This window comes from Vespa velutina, chromosome 6 (assembly GCF_912470025.1).
Source record: "Vespa velutina chromosome 6, iVesVel2.1, whole genome shotgun sequence".
NCBI lineage: Eukaryota > Metazoa > Arthropoda > Insecta > Hymenoptera > Vespidae > Vespa > Vespa velutina.
This window is the reverse complement of record NC_062193.1, coordinates 4,842,113-4,847,112: the sequence shown is the minus strand read 5'-3', so window position 1 is coordinate 4,847,112 and position 5,000 is coordinate 4,842,113. Positions and strand designations below refer to the sequence as shown.

The 5,000-nt window shown below is 35.2% G+C and overlaps 1 protein-coding gene across 8 annotated transcripts in view; it reads left to right on the top strand.

The window, feature by feature from the left end:
• LOC124949858 (forkhead box protein O-like) overlaps window positions 1-5,000 on the top strand; it is a 113,839-nt gene that overhangs the window by 93,934 nt on the left and 14,905 nt on the right. Inside the window, exon 9 of one of the 8 annotated variants that reach the window (XM_047495621.1) lies at window positions 2,676-2,812. The exons of the other annotated variants lie outside the window; for them this stretch is intronic. The gene's annotated coding sequence lies outside the window, so the exon portion shown is untranslated. Of the gene's footprint in view, window positions 1-2,675; window positions 2,813-5,000 lie in introns of those variants that run through there. 8 annotated transcript variants of the gene reach the window in all.

The following is a 5,000-nucleotide window of genomic DNA, read 5'->3' as shown; positions in this document are numbered from 1 at the left end:
TATTGCCAAGAAAGAAAGAAAGAAAGAAAGAAAGAAAGGAAACGAAACGAAATAAAGAAAGAAGAATAGATAGAAAGAAAGAAAGAAAGAAAGAAAGATATAAGTGGTTAGATTTAACGGTGCTTTAACAATCCTCTCACACATGCATTAAAAGAATATAAATCGAAATCCAAAGGAGGAAAACAGGCGTCTCGTCACGCGCGAAATAGATCAGTTTCCAAGGTAAATGCTTGGTCGAGGAAGCGAATAAGCGAGTTAGCGAGTTAGTTACTAGTCAGCCAACCAGCCAACCAGCCAACCAACCAACCAGCCAGTTTAGTTGGCTAGCTATCTAGCTAGGTATCTAGCTAGCTAGCCAACCAGCTAGTAAGGCAACAGAGAAAGGTTTGATAGGAGAAAAGAGCACTTGTTGCTCCTCTGGCAAAGTCCTCCGAAGTGTTTACACGTTAAATAAGTATACATACATACATACATACATACATATATATATATATATATGTATAAATGGACGATAGAAAACGGTATACACACGGTATTTCAAACGTTTACTCCTTTTCGGCATTCTTTACGCTTCCGCGTGAAGAAAAGGGACGAGTTGGATGAGTCGGTATTACGAACGATTAACTTCAATTTTCTCGTACGAATTCAAACTGACGATATTAATACTCGTCGGATGTCACTTGCAAAAAAAGATATTTATCTGACGTAACTCAAAGAATCGATCGAAATTATCAGACTAAATGGTTGATCTAAGAGAAACGATTTCGAAGATTAAACGACTCCTTTCCGTTTATACTATATATTTTTAATAAAATAAATTATTAGATGTGTCTGTCTATCTTTTCAAAAATATCATTTGGAATATATGAAAAGAAAAAAAGAAAAAAAAAAAATAAATAAATGAAAGAAAGAAAGAAAGAAAGAAAGAAAGAAAAAAAGATAGACACAAAGGATACACGAGTAATCATGTCAGCAATGAAACTTTCTACGTATTGGTGATATTATTCCATGAAGGTAGAATGAGGATGAGGGGGGACTGATCGGGGTAGATGGAATGGGATAGGGTATGAGGGGTAGTTGGAAAGCAACGAAGGGAGTATATAAAGTGGTACTGTATTATGAGCTAGCACGGAATGAATGGGAACGCAACAAGCTACACGCTGAATGTGCCAAATTGAGGAGAGTCATTTGTTTGATGCCCTGCCGCGCGCGTGTATCGCTAACGTTAAAGCGCGTGACAGCTTTCTCTCTCTCTCTCTCTCTCTCTCTCTCTCTCTTTCTCTCTCTCTTTCTATTCCTTTCTTTTTTCAATCGAAACAACACGCAGCAACGCGACATCAACACCATCGTCATCACATACCATCACTCGACCACCACCCGCGTAATTTCATCGCGGACAATCGAGCTACGCTGTTCTGCATTCAGTGATTGGCATTCATCGATGATGATACTACTATCCTTTTTCTCTTTTGAAAAAGAGAGAGAGAAAGAAAGAGAGAGAGAGCGAGACAGAAAGAAAGAAAGAGAAAGGACACATACGTTCTATCGATGGTCGTAGTATTTGTTTTTTTTTTTTTTCTGTTCTCTTTTTTCTTTTTCCTTTCTTTCTTTTTTTTTTCTGTTTTTTTTTTTTCTTTTTTCTGTAAAACCATGAAACACGAACCATCGTTTTTCTATCTATTTCGGACACTTGTTTCGTTTTTATTATTTAAAGAGAAATCTATGCGTTCTCAAATTTATGTTCTTTTATATTATTATATTTACGTATAGCACATATACCTGTGTATCTATGTGTATGTATATATATATATATCGTTAAGAAAAAGAAATGAGAAATCAGATAAATGAACAATCGTAAAAGAATAGTTTAGGATAGTGTTTATAGGCTTCTTGTTAGATCGAATTAAAAGCAGTGGAACGTAGATAATCGGATATCGGATTCTTTGATAGGCATTCGTAACGTATCGAAAGTAAACTCGATCTCGTTATCGATGGAGGCACGTACTATCAATAGAGAGGGGGGAAGAGAGAGAGAGAGAGAGAGAGAGAGAGAGAGAGAGAGAGAGAGACAGAGAGGCTCGTTAATCCAGAAAGTTAAAAAGCGATAAAAATCGATATTTATTATACGTACTTGCTACTGTTATCACGTCTTATCTTTTTGTCGCGTTTCGCAATCGTTTCTTTTTTTCTTCTCTTCTTTTTTTTTTTTTTTTTTTTTTTTTTTTCCTACTTCGAGTACATATGAACATATGAGAATACTTCTCCATCATATATAAGTATTTCTCTCTCTCTCTCTCTCTCTCTTTCTCTCTCTCTCTCCTTCTCTCTCTATCTAAAACGTACTTGTAAATAATATTTAAAAAATTTTCCTTGATAATAAATAATGTTTTAGAATACGATACGATAACGATCATATATACGTACGTATATGAGGAATTTCTATAAAAGATTTGTCATAATATTCTTAATACGTTCTAATTTACAATAATCATGTCGATCATTTCAATCATTTCGATCATTTCGATACGACGACGCGTGCAAAGTATTATTGATACAATATATCGTAGATATTATCTAACTTATGTACATATCTTTATTCGAAATAAAATGTCAATTCTTAAACACGACACATTCTGTCTCAAAGGATTAACGAGAATGAATTCTCGCTCGTTTAGACTTCCTGCGCAGGTAAATCGGAATAATGCGGATGCATGGCACATCGTTCGAACGATCATCGTCGTTAGAACGATCGCTCGAGTAGAGAAAGGAAGGAAGGAAGGAAGGAAAGAAAGAAAGAAAGAAAGAAAGAAAGAAGGAAGGAAGGAAGGAAGGAAGGAAGGAAGGTAGGAAGGAAGGATGGATGGATGGATGGAAAGATAGAAGGACAACGTGTAGAGTAAGGATCTCGCAAGAGAGAGAGAAAGAGAGAGAGAGAGAGAGAGAGAGAGAGAGATGATGATGAGGATTATCGGCGCCTCAGGATCACCGAAGCAGAGCGTGATCCGTCGCGAAGGGTTTGCTCGATCGCATGTTCAGTGGCCTTGAAATAATTACGTCGACTCGCTGCCTTCCCGAGCGATTCGCACGGCTCTCGCGCCTCGTTAATCGCAAACACGTTGCGACAATCTCTCTCTCTCTCTCTCTCTCTCTCTCTCTCTTAAGCTCGGTGAACGTGTCGTAATCGATGGGTTGATATACGAATTTCCATCGCCTGGACCCATTCTCTCTCTCTCTCTCTCTCTCTCTCTCTCTCTATCTATCTATCTATATCTATCTATCTATCTATCTTGGTCTACTCAGAGAGTTAGGAGCTTTCCTACGTTCGCAAATCGTCCAACTAGAAACAGACGATGCTCTGATCCACTATTAGGATTCTCTCTCTCTCTCTCTCTTTCTCTCTATGTTTCTGTCTCTCTAAAAGATATAGTTTTTGATTGACGATATAACGACGTTCGATCTTTACCGATTATATTTCTTTGATCTTGCATTTAATTTAATTAGATAATTCGACGAACAAAACAAAAAAGAAAAAAAGAAAAAGAAATGCATTGATTCGTCCTTTAAAAGTTTTTTAACACCCTTTTTTATTCTTACATTCTTTTGCTTTCGTTTTTGTGTTTTCTTACTTTTTTCTTTTTTCTTTCTTTTTTTATTTTTTTATTTTTTTACAAATCAAAATAAAACGAACATTTTTTTTTTCTTCAATAATATTAATTGTTATTTTAAGATAATAATAAAATAATAAACAATCTCTCGTATATTTTTAATTTTAAATGAAATTAAATGAAATATGTTGGTACCATAATATCTATCTATCTGTCTACGTACATACGTATATATATACATATATATATATATATATGTGTGTGTGTGTGTGTGTGTATGTATAACGCTTTGTCCGTGTATAAAAACATGCTAATACACAGGTATTTTGCGAGATTCAGGGTTGTAGCAGATGGTGAAAGGGGAGGGAAAGCGCTTGGGACGGGTTTGTTATTTTTTCTCGGGCGAATCCTCGAGAGATCAAGGAGAGAAGAATGAAATGGGATAGGTCATGGTGGGAAAAGGGGAGAGAGAGACACAGAAAGATAGAGAGAAAGAGAGAAAGAGAGAGAGAGAGAGAGAGAGAAGATAGCAGTATCAACGAGTGTTCCGGCATCCGTGCGGCATCCTTTTCTAGTTTATTCCTCTCCTCTCTACGTTCTCCTAAGGGTAAACAAACCCACTGTTTGTTTACCCACTCACTCACTTTTAAAGCTTTTCCAACGATATTCAAGCTCATAGCTCCTTAAAGCGTGGATTGTGACGGTCGTTGAGCTCCTGGGGCGGTGAAGTGAACTTCTCTTCGTTCGAGATTTTATTAAACGAAAATCCCTTTGTAAGTTATCTTTCATATTATTACACATTTCAATTATAATATTAATTTTATTATGTATCTATTTGTATATATATATATATATATATATATATATATATATATATATTATATTAAATTTAATCAGATCAGATCAACTTTGGGCTTGGTATTTGTATAATCTAATTCTACGTAATATTTATATAATAATAATAATTCTATGTAAACGATTATTATATAATCATTTAATTAATCATTGCTAATTATTTATGTATTAAGAATTAACTTCGTATGAGATATTATTTAATAGATATATCTATCTTTGTTAAATTACTGCGTATATAATGCGCGATGCGTAATACATTTAATATTTGGATCGTCGTATGATTAAATTTTTCGTTGTTTACATACATTCGAAATCGATCAAGGTCAAACGATTATTTAGAATAGAATATTGTATACAAGTATAGGCCATCATACGTACACGTAATCAAAGATTGTGGTTATACAACTCTCTCTCCCTCTCTCTCTCTCTCTCTCTCTCTCTCTCTCTCTCTCTCTCTCTCTCTGTCTCTTTTTTTCTCTTTCTTTCTTCCTCTAATTTCCTATTCCACGAAAAGTACTGTTATGGCGACAACGATCCATC